At 44.5% G+C, this 10,926-nt stretch overlaps 1 non-coding gene across 1 annotated transcript; it reads right to left on the reverse strand.

Annotated features, from left to right (window-relative positions):
* Positions 1-253: 253 nt before the first annotated feature.
* On the reverse strand, positions 254-360 carry LOC122109113. Its single transcript, XR_006147678.1, has one exon. It is a non-coding gene; the product is annotated as a U6 spliceosomal RNA (small nuclear RNA).
* Between the last annotated feature and the right edge of the window lie 10,566 nt (positions 361-10,926).

Below are 10,926 nucleotides of genomic sequence, written 5' to 3' on the forward strand. Positions count from 1 at the left end.
TTGGTTCCATATCTTAGCTATGGTAAATAATGCTGCAATAAACATAGTTGTGCTGGTAGTTTTAGTATGGTCTTGTTTGTGATCATTTAGTAAATCCCCAAAAGTGGGACTGCTGGGTCAAAGGGGAGCTTTCTGTGGAATCTTTTGAGGAACCTCCATAATGCCTTCCAAAGTGATTGAACAAGTTTACACTCCCACCAAGAATGTTGTATGGTTCCCTTGTGGCCACATCCCCTCCAGCATCTGTTGTTGTAAAAATATGGAACACACCACGAATTTGCATATCATCCTTGCGCAAGTGCCATGCTAGTCTTCTCTGTATTGTTCCAATGTTAGTGTATGTGTGGCTGAATTGAGCACAGAATATTTTTTATATCAAAAGTGCAATTGTGGGGGCTGAGAAGGTGGCTCAGTGGTAGAGCGCTTGCCTTACATGCATGAGGCCCTGGGTTCGATTCCTCAGCACCACATGAGCAAAAAGAAAAAAGCTGCAAGTGGCGCTGTGGCTCAAGTGGTAGAACGCTAGCCTTGAGCTGAAGAGCTGAGGGACAGCGCCTAGGCCCAGAGTTCAGGCCCCACGAATGGACCCCCCCCAAAAAAAGTGCAGTTGGATTTTATTAAACTAGACAATTCAACAAAAAGTAAGTTCAAAAGAATTGTCATGAAATTTTAGAACCATATATTTCTTACATAAGCACAAATTTAAGAATAAAGTCAAGATTGACATGTCAAAAACAAAATAATTCCAGATATTTGTTGCTCAAGAAATGTGTAGGAGGGGGATTCAATTATTCTATACAAGGCACCTGTCATAATGAACACTGCACCAAGTGTTAAGGTTTGTTAAAAGTTTTAATGTTTTAAATATATTTAATTTTGGGAATTTGTTTACATATGCCAAAATTAGGACTGTTTGGCAGGTATAAAACTTTTCCATAAAGTATTTAAGATTTATGGTAGCAGACATATACTACTAAGTATGTACATTTCAGAGTTTCGAGAAACTTTATCAATGAGAAGTTGCAAAGTTTTTGTGTAAAGAAGCAGAATGAAGTGTTAACACTTTGTTAACTACACAGGCTGTTAAAACTTTAGGGCTTCCTCAGTTTATAAGTTAACGAGGAAAAATGATGATATAAGCCATAAACAATTAATGAGAAGAGCCATAAATAGTAATCTTAGTGGATAGCTTTAAAGACTATTCATATTCTATAAAACTCTTGATGAACATCACAACCTCAGTCAGTGTTAAATGTACAGGATTATGAGAAAATAGTAAAATCTAATATGTAGTACACTTCAAATAGTGAAAACAGTGATAATATTTTTGTTTTTTATTTTACTAATTATTAACATTTAATTATTGTTTTCTTTATTTGTAGCATTGTTTTACTTGCTGAAATATAGTACAACTTTTTTTGGGGGGTCCGGTCATGGGGCCTGGGCGCTGTCCCTCAGCTCTTCAGCTCAAGGCTAGCGCTCTACCATTTAAGCCACAGCACCACTTCAGGCTTTTTTCTTTTTCCTTATGTGGTGCTGAGGAATCTAACCCAGTTCCTTATGCATGCAAGGCAAGCGCTCTACCGCTGAGCCACCTTCCCAGCCCTAGTACAACTTTTTGTAAATCATCATTAGGAGGCACTTTGAGAAGGTTACTTGGATGGTCAAACCAATTTTTATAGGTGCACGTTCATTTAAAAAGAGGAAAATTAAGATCAAAATATTTATTTAAAAAATTATCAAATAGAGTCTGAGTCAGAAGTTTTGATAAATGTCCACACCTAAAATTTTATCCCTAGGCTGAAGCAGCGGTATTACAGAGTTAAGGCCAAAACAGTGATAGACTGTGGGTTGTTCTTTATTTTGATTTTGTTGGTCATGAGGCATATACTCTTGGGCCTGGGTGTTGTCCCTCAGCTCAAGGCTAGCGCTACCACTTGAACCACTGCACCACTTCCATCTTTTTTTGCTTATGTGGTGCTGAGGAATCAAACCCTGGGGCTGATGCATGCAAGACAAGCACTCTACCACTGAGCCACCTTCCCAGAAACTGTGTTTTAAAAAATCATCTAAACAACATTTGCTTTCTGCTTTAGGTAATAGAGTGAGAGATATAAATATATTTTTATATTTTTGTGAATTGTACTTCTAAATTTATACTAACTTCAGCCACTTTATCCTTTTCAAAGTCATAAATATCTCTGAGAGTTTGCTTCAGTGAAGATTGTTTTTGCATTTATAATTTCTTCTGAGTTATTTTTATTTTTATCAAAATAACTTTATATTTCATGTTGATTTGTTATCATATAACAAATACCTTCAAATGTACACATAGAGTCTAAAGATAGCAGTATGAATATTATCATACAGCTCTTGTTTGTCTGTTATGCACTTCTAGTATTGTGATATTTCTCTCTCTCTTTCACTCTCTCCAATGTCTAAGTACCATGTCTGGTACTTAGAATTTCGGCTGGTCTACTACTATCCTTCAGGATCCACTAGTTTTGTGGGAACATGATAGCGACCATCAGTTACCCTTGCATTCTTTAAGAGTTATAAGAGTGACTTGATATTATTCTTTGCCATAATAAATGGCAAAACAGCAGATCTAGGAATTCCTTTTCACGTTTACTATTATAAATTTTATCTCATAGGAATCATTGGGATGGATAAGATACTGTTAACCTGTGACCTAAAAGTTCTTTTTCTTTTACAAACAACCTTTTTCTTTTATTATCAGTTAGTAACTACATATAATGAAAACAAAGCTAGCCTATGGAAAGTGGACCGAAGTTGCTCACAGGGATGAAAAAAAAAAGGAATGTGGGAAGTGTGTACAAAGGATGCCCATCATAGAACACAGATCCTAGGAGCAATTTATCATGTACACTTTGTGAGAAAGACAATGTGCTGTGAACTATAGATTAAATCATTGAACAACTGATATATATATGCACATATATTTGTATATGTATATTTATTTATATATGCACACATATGTGTATATGCCCTTATATATGTACACATGTATGTTACTGTACACACAAATACACACGTACATGTACACATGTATACATGCACACATGGAGAAAGACACATAGATACAGCCAACACAAGTTTCACTAGGTGATGAATATGCCTCAAATGGAATGCCTGGAACAAAGTATGTTCAAGATGTATTTGTCTCTAATTTTCACATTATGAAAAATATGAGTCACAATTCACATTAAAAAGTATGTGCATTCTGAACAGTTCTTCCCATTTTTAATATAAAGGAAGCATGACAGGAATTCACCTCACTTGGGAGTTAGGTTTGATTCACTGACAGACTTTTGCAAGTAAATGAAGGTCTGTTTACATGTAAAGAAGTCTATACAGATGGTTTTCTAGGAGAGAGAACAAGGTAGCTGTTGTTCAAGTTTGAATCAGAGTAAGTTTATTCCTATGATATGGTAAAGAGAAGCTCATCTCATAGAACACTATGCAGACAGTAATTTCAAAAGGATTAAAAACCCATGTCTATGTTGTGAACAGCCAAGTTTTCACAAACATAAAATAGTTTCCTGAGCCATAAAAATATAAGTTAGAGCAAAGGGAACTATGTTAAATATAGTTAATGACTAAGTGACATGTGTAATCACAACTAAACTATAAATTTTTCATCATGTCCCTAACAAGAATCGCTAAGATAGGCCTGCCTAAATCTGTCATAGAGGACTGGGTTCATGCAATTATCAGTTTTGTTTAGGGTCCAATATCTTCTACAGTTGCTTGGGTTGCAAACCGCTCACACCACATGCAGTGTCTGGAAAAACGTGCTGTCTTGCTAGGCACCTAAGGGATTTTTGTGCCACTGTGAATATTTATCGTTTTTTAATTATACCTGTCAGTGTGAAGTCGTTTCATGATAAGAATAATAGTTTCTGTACCCTTTGTTCCACTAACAAATCTCAGATATAAATATAGCCGGGAGCCTGTAGCTCATGCCTATAATCCTAGCTACTCAGGAGGCTGACATCTGAGGGTCACAGTTCAATGCCAGCCCAGGCAGGAAATTCCAAAGATTCTTATCTCCAATAAACCACCAGAAAACTGTAAATGGCACTATGTCTCAAGTGGTAGAGCTCTTGCCTTGAGCAAAAGAGCACAGGGACAGCATTCAAGCCCAGAGTTCAAGCCCCAAGACTGACCAAAAAAAAAAATGCATATATATATGTATAAATGATGAGATGAATTACATTTAAATATAAGTCAATATTTATGGTATATATTTAAAATATAACTATATATGATATATTTATAATATATACATATATTTATGTATAAGATCATATTGGCTTAGGGGTGTTTGTGTGTTCGTATGTGTGTTTGTGTGTGTGTGTATGTGTGTATAAGTGTCCGGGATACCTACCCTCATCTCTGTGGTGCCTCATCCTCCCAGCAGGGAGTGCATCCAGGATCTTGACCCCAAGGAAGGTGGATGGGGGAAGGTACCTAAGGTCACATCCAGGGTGATGATCTAAATTCTGTCCTGCAACCTAAGCCTGGACAGATAAAAGATAGGAGAGGTTTAGGGGAACATCAAGGGAAGCCCCTTACCTTTGGCTACAAGTACAGCAGAAAACTGTATCCATCTTTCTTAGTAGTCAGATAAAAGGTGTACACTTCATTTATTTTATGATTGTGTTAGTCTTAGGACTTGGATTCAGGGTCTGGGTGTTATCCCTGAGCTTCTTTTGTTCAAGGCTGAGGCTCTACCACTTGAGCCACAGCACATCTGGCTTGTGTGTGGATTTGGAGAGGGAGGTGATTTATGGGAGATAAGAATCTCCTGAACTTTCCTGCCCAGCCTGGCTCTGAGTCATGACCATCAGACCTCAGCCTCCCAAAGAGCCAGGATGATGGATGGGAGCCATGAGCCTCTGACCGCCACCATCCATTTATAATGCCTTAGGCCCAGGGCCAGTCCACCCACACTACATCTCCTTGTTGGGAGTAGGAAGCAGACTTGAGTGGGTTTGATACTTCAACAGCCTACTTATCTTTGAGCATTGTTCTGGGTCACTCTGATGTGGCTTCCTCCTTATCCACAGCAATGACTTGGCTCTGTCACAAGAACAAATGTCCTCCGGGAGGTGTCAGGTCTTGGGTCTTTCCTCTGCACCCCACCCCCCTAACCAAAACTACACTCCCCAGCAAAAGGTATTAGACATGGAGTGTTTTCATTGTCTTATAGCCAGGCCCTGACCAGATAGGTGGGGGTATGGGTCAGAGTCCCGGGATTGTGCTGGGCAGAGGGACAAGGCAACATCTCCTCATCCACTTTCCTTCAATGGTGTAGCAGAGGGATGTGAGGAAGGACTCAAGGGATGGACAAGGAATAACCATCACAGTCTAGCCGGGGCACAGAGGGGCTTACCTCATGAAGCTGGCTCAACAGCCTGAGCGAAACAGCTCCTGACCCTCAGCCCACCTCCAGAATGAGAGGAACACCTTTGGTTCCAGCCACATGGGGATGCTGGGCCACCTCCTCCAGCACGTATTCAACCAGTTCCTGAGAGAGAAAGAGAGAGAGAGAGAGAGAGAGAGAGAGAGAGAGGGAAAGAGGGGGGAGAGAGAAAGAGAGGGAGAGAGGAGAGGGAGAGGGGGGTGAGAGAGAGAGAGAGAAAGAGGAAGAGAGGGCCAGAATTACACTTAAGCCAGGTGCTCGTGGCTCAGGCCTATAATCCTAACTACACAGGAGGCTGAGAAGTGAAGATCATGATTCACAGCTAGCCCAGGCAGGAATGTCTGTGAAACTCTTATACTCAAAGAACCAACAGAAAACCGGAAGTGATGCTGTGGCTCATGTGGTAGATCACTAGCCTTGATCTAAGGAGCTCAGGCACAGCATCCAGGCCTCAAATTCAAGCCTCACACATGACAAAAGTGGACCTCCCACCACAAGAAGTGGGCTGAATAACACACACTGTCCTAGGAAGTATGGCAGAGAAGTCAGGCCGAGCTTCCTGTCAGCTGGAGGTCATGAGTAGATCACCTGGCTTCTCAATGCCTTATTTTCCCCAGCTGCAAGACTGAATACAGTGAAGGATCCCCTTCCTCATGGGGATAGGTTAATGATGAAAGACAGCCATGTATTGTTTCATAATACTATAACTGTTGCAGGATTAATAACAGACCCCATCTGAGCCCTTTCTAGGTAACTTCTTGTCATATGTTCACAGAATTTTTGAGAACCATATCTGACAGCTGCTCCCTCTGTGCCTGGCCCAGCTCTAGAGAGCCCTCTGTATTAGTCCCTTGTTTCCTCACAACTGCCCCGTGAGGAGACTGAGGTCCGATGGTCGACATCCAACCCAGAGCTTCACCTGTGGTCAAGAATCGGCTGCCGTGGACTAAGAGATTTGGACAATCCATCTGAAATGATAACTGAGTGGGGCGCTAAATGTCTACCACCCCCACCCCACACACACACAAACACACCTCCACCGTCCTTTTCAGGCAAATATATTTTACTTTCTTTCTTTTCGTTGGTTGTGGGGCTTGAACTCTGGGCCTAGGTGCTATCCCTGAGCTCTTCAGCTCAAGTCTAGCACTCTACTACTTGTGCCACAGCACCACTTCCAGTTTTCTGGTGCTTTATTGGAGAGAAGAGTCTGAGGGTCTTTCCTGCCCATGCTGGCTTTGAACCGTGATCCTAAGATTCAGCTCCTGAGTACTTAGGATGAGAGCCATGAGCCATTGGCAGCCAGCCAAAGATGCTTTTCCATGCCTGTCATCCTATCCCCTCAGGAGACTGAGATCTGAGGACTGCAGTTGGATGCACCCTTGGCAGCAAAGTCATTGAGAACTCTTACCTCCAATTAAACACCAAAAACGTTGCAAGTGGAGCTGTGGCTCAAATGGTAGAGTGCTAGCTTTGAGCATAAAAAAAGGGATGGGACACAGGCCCTAGTTTTAAGCTTTTCCTAGCATAGATGCACCTAAGAAAAGGAAGCGGGTGAGCACATGGGAGCTCAAAGCTCACACATAATACTCAAGACTCACAGAATAGACCCCATCCTGCTCTGATTCTCTAGATTCTATGTCCTAGATCATGGCAGTCTTAGATGAGACTGACCATGCACCAAGTCAGGACATTCAAGTACAATCTCATACTGAGGATCTTATGACCTCATCAAGGACTCAAGATCTCTCACTGTCCTGCCTTGACACTGGGCAGTCAGGTGAGATCTAGTTATACAACTACAGGATATGGGAATGAAAGGATTTCTCAGCCAAGGGATGCAGACTGGAGGGCTCTAGGTCCCTCTCTCTCAGGGAGGAGAAAAGGGCCCATCCATCCCAGGAATGTTCCTGGGTTGTGAGTATTCTCAAAGAAACAACCCTGCTCCGAGCCCACTGCCTCTGGTTTTCCCACTAGCCTCGACTTTCAGTCGGCCCTCTCTGAATCCCAATCTGCCATCTAGATTAATGGCTGAGCAAGCAAAGAGACCCACCTCTACCTCTGAGGATGGCAGTCACGGGACCTAGAGTCCCCTAAAGGAAGTCTGAGGGCAACACGGGTCTGACTCTCGCCATAATTCCCTGGGTGTCCTGTTCCAGTGGCCCGCTTACCTCTGTCTCTGGTCGAGGAATGAACACTGGGGGTGTCATCTTCAGATTTAGTCAGCAAAAGTCCCAGTCCCCAAGGATGTACTGCATAGGCATCCTGCAGCGAATGACAGCCAAATCGTCAACGGTGAACCCAGAGTGCCAGGACTTTTCATAGGCATGTGGCTGGGTCAAAGGCTCTATCACTGATGGTCTAGGTTGTCAGGTGAGGTCATGGCTTCAATGGCCTGACACACTTGATCTGGGATTGTCCTCCCTCTTCATCTTCCTGCTGATCCCTTGCCACCCCCCTCTTGATACTCCCTCACCCTATACCTCCCTAGCCCTTGGACAGTTTCTTCTTATCTGACCAAAAAATAAACTTGGTGAGCCAGGGGAGATTGAAACTCTGTGACCCACCCTGAGCCCTAGGGTCTACCAGAGGCTGTTTTCCTCTGCAGTCAGCGACCACTCAGATCTTGGATGTCATGAAGTTGCTGATGTCATGAACGGGTCAGTAGCTTGGTCCTACATACTAACTTTAGGCTCAGAAACTGTCCCCACAGATATTGTGAATGGTTGGCTCCCTTGATCCAGGGACTCCAAACCAAGGCTTGCATGCTCCCTTCATCCTTCCTTTCCTCCTTTTCTCCCTCCATCCTTTTCTCCGCTCTTTCTTTTTCCTTTCTTTGTGTCACTCCTGGGCTTGAACTCAGAGCCTGGGTGCTGTCCCTGAGCCTTTGTATTCAAGGCCAACAGTCTACAGCTTGAGCCTACTTCTGGCATTTTCTTTTTGGTAGTTGGAGATAAGAGTCTTACAGGCTTTTCTGCCTGGGCCTTAAGCTTCAATCCTACTATTTCAGCCTCCTAAGTAGCTAGGATGACAGGTGTGTGGCACCAACATCCAGCCCAAACCAAGATTTCTTCATGTGCTGTGGAACCAGAACTGGAATCTTTCATCGTGTATGACCCCCTCCCCTCCCCCCCCCCAGGACCTAGCAAACACTGTAACGGTTTGTTGGTGAATCTGTCTATGACAATACTACAGAAAAGTCCCATCCAATTCAGGTAAGCATCCTGGGTGGGGGTAAAGCCTGATGTAGCTCTCCAACAGTTCTCCCTCCTCCCTCTTCCCACCCTCTTGGTGCCACCGCACTTAACTGTTTTGGTTCTAAGGACATGAGCCATGATGTACTCACTGGATTCCAGGGCCTCTGGGATGCCTATCTTCTCAAGGATCTCTGTCCAGCGGCTGACCAGCTCTGTGGCACTCAATTCCCCACTCAGCTGTGAACAAGGTTGCCCTGAGGTGAAAGCCTGGCTCAAGAGGCCTCCTCTCCACTCCCTGGGGCCAGACAGGATGGTCCACCATATCCGGCCCCCAAGTTTCATGTTCCAGAGATAGGATCTCTGAGGCATCCCAGGTCTCTGAATTTCCCAGAGTCCAGGACAGGTCCTGGGAATTGTCTCTACACACAGCTAGTAGGCTGCAGATGGCGAAGTCAGAATCTCTGCTCCCCACAACATCATCAACTGTGGTGGTCACCCTAGAGAGAGCTGGAGAAGAATCGGCAGCTGCCGGAGAAAGGCAGTCAAGGCACGACGTTCATAGCAGGAGACCATCTGGATAGGGAACTCTGCTTGTGCTGCTTTGAACGTCATTATTTGGTAGCTGAAATGGTCCATCTAATTTGACCCAGAATCCCAAGCATTAGTTAGAAATTGCCAGCTTCAAGAAAAAACCCTGGAAAAGCTGGCATTTCACATGTCCCAATTGAACTTAAAGGGTTCCATAGTTAGTGGTCCCCTTTTCCTTCCAGACAGCCTATAGCAGGTTATAGAAAATGGCATTCAGAGAGCCCTAGCTAACTGTCATGTCCTGATCCCAAGTAGTCTCCAGCAGAGGGAACATACTTGCCTACCATTGCGCAGCTGGAAACAGCCCAAGAGGGACACAGCTTGGAGTCTGCAGGACTCCAGGGAGGACTGCCCACCAGTGCACTGCCCCTGGAGGGAATCCATGCCACCATTGGGGGCCTGGAGCCACATGCCAAGATGCCCACGTACACCATCAATACCCTGGGTAAGATTCCCCTCTCATCCTCGGTCGTGGTGAACCATCTGCCATGTCACACTGATCATAACTTCCCAGACCCTCTTAGCTTCACAGCCCCTGCCCTACTACCTCTCATCTCGTTCCCTATTTATGTTTGGCAGACTCCTTCCCAACCTTGAATTAGCTCCAACTATACACACCAGAGCAGACTGTCTGGCTGGAAGAGTGCGGCTGTGGTCACAGTAGCCTCATGAGCCTTCTGGCTGAGAAGAGCAGGTGTCCACACTGGTCTGTGGTTCACACAAGCCTCCTAGGATAGACCCACGCAGGCCCAGCAGTTACTGTGGGCTGCAGGAAAGGGGAAGAAAGAGGTGGAAAGGAACATCTACTGAAATCTTCCCTAAAGGAGCCATGAAACGGTGAAAGAGAAAACAAAAATTGTGGCTGGTCTCCTAGTGGGCATTAATGAAAAAAGAACAACAAATAAAATGCTTTTGCTCTTTTTAGACATGGTGACTTAAATATATTTTTATTGTTCTCATCCTCCTTGCTCTGCCAACAAACACACACACACACACACACACACACACACACACACACACACACACAAGCAAACACAGACTCAGAGCAGTGCCTCTCCGGAGTTTGTTTCTCATCTGGGCAATGTACCAGCTTGAGTACAGGGGTTCCCTTGTCAGAACCAGGGGCAACCACCCAAGGGGAACAATGCTCTAATAATGTAGAACCACCCTGCCTCCCCGTTTCTCCAGGGCCATACTCTTCCCCTTGGGAACAACCAGCCTTGACTCCCCATTCACCAAAACCCTAGGCCAGGACGCTGGGTGAAGGAGTCCTGAGACATGTGGCTCCTCAGAGCCTGGACAGAAAACAAAGCAGGGGGTCATGGTGCCTCCAGAGAGGTGTCTGACCTGGGGTGGGGGCGTTGTTGGGGACTTTGATGGGGTTCTAAAGGCTATATACATGGATAGACTCCCTACTTTAAGCCTATATACTTCGGGGCGACTTGGCAGATCTTGGGGAGGATGAGAAGACCAGATGGACTGGGAGCACTAGCAGAAGCTGGCAGAGCTGGGAAATGTGATCACCCAGTCAGAACTGTTGACAGCTGGGGCTGGGGGTACAGGCTGGGTGTATGTCTGTCAGAAGGGGTGTGTATTTCTCCCAAATATCCACCTTCTATCTGACCCCAGTGCCCTCACCTCTCTAGTGGGCTCTTCTGGGAATGTCCTCAGGTGAGAGGGTGACTGAGCACAGAA

The sequence above is a fragment of the Dipodomys spectabilis genome, unplaced genomic scaffold (genome assembly GCF_019054845.1).
Source record: "Dipodomys spectabilis isolate Male_0828 unplaced genomic scaffold, ASM1905484v1 ptg000068l, whole genome shotgun sequence".
NCBI lineage: Eukaryota > Metazoa > Chordata > Mammalia > Rodentia > Heteromyidae > Dipodomys > Dipodomys spectabilis.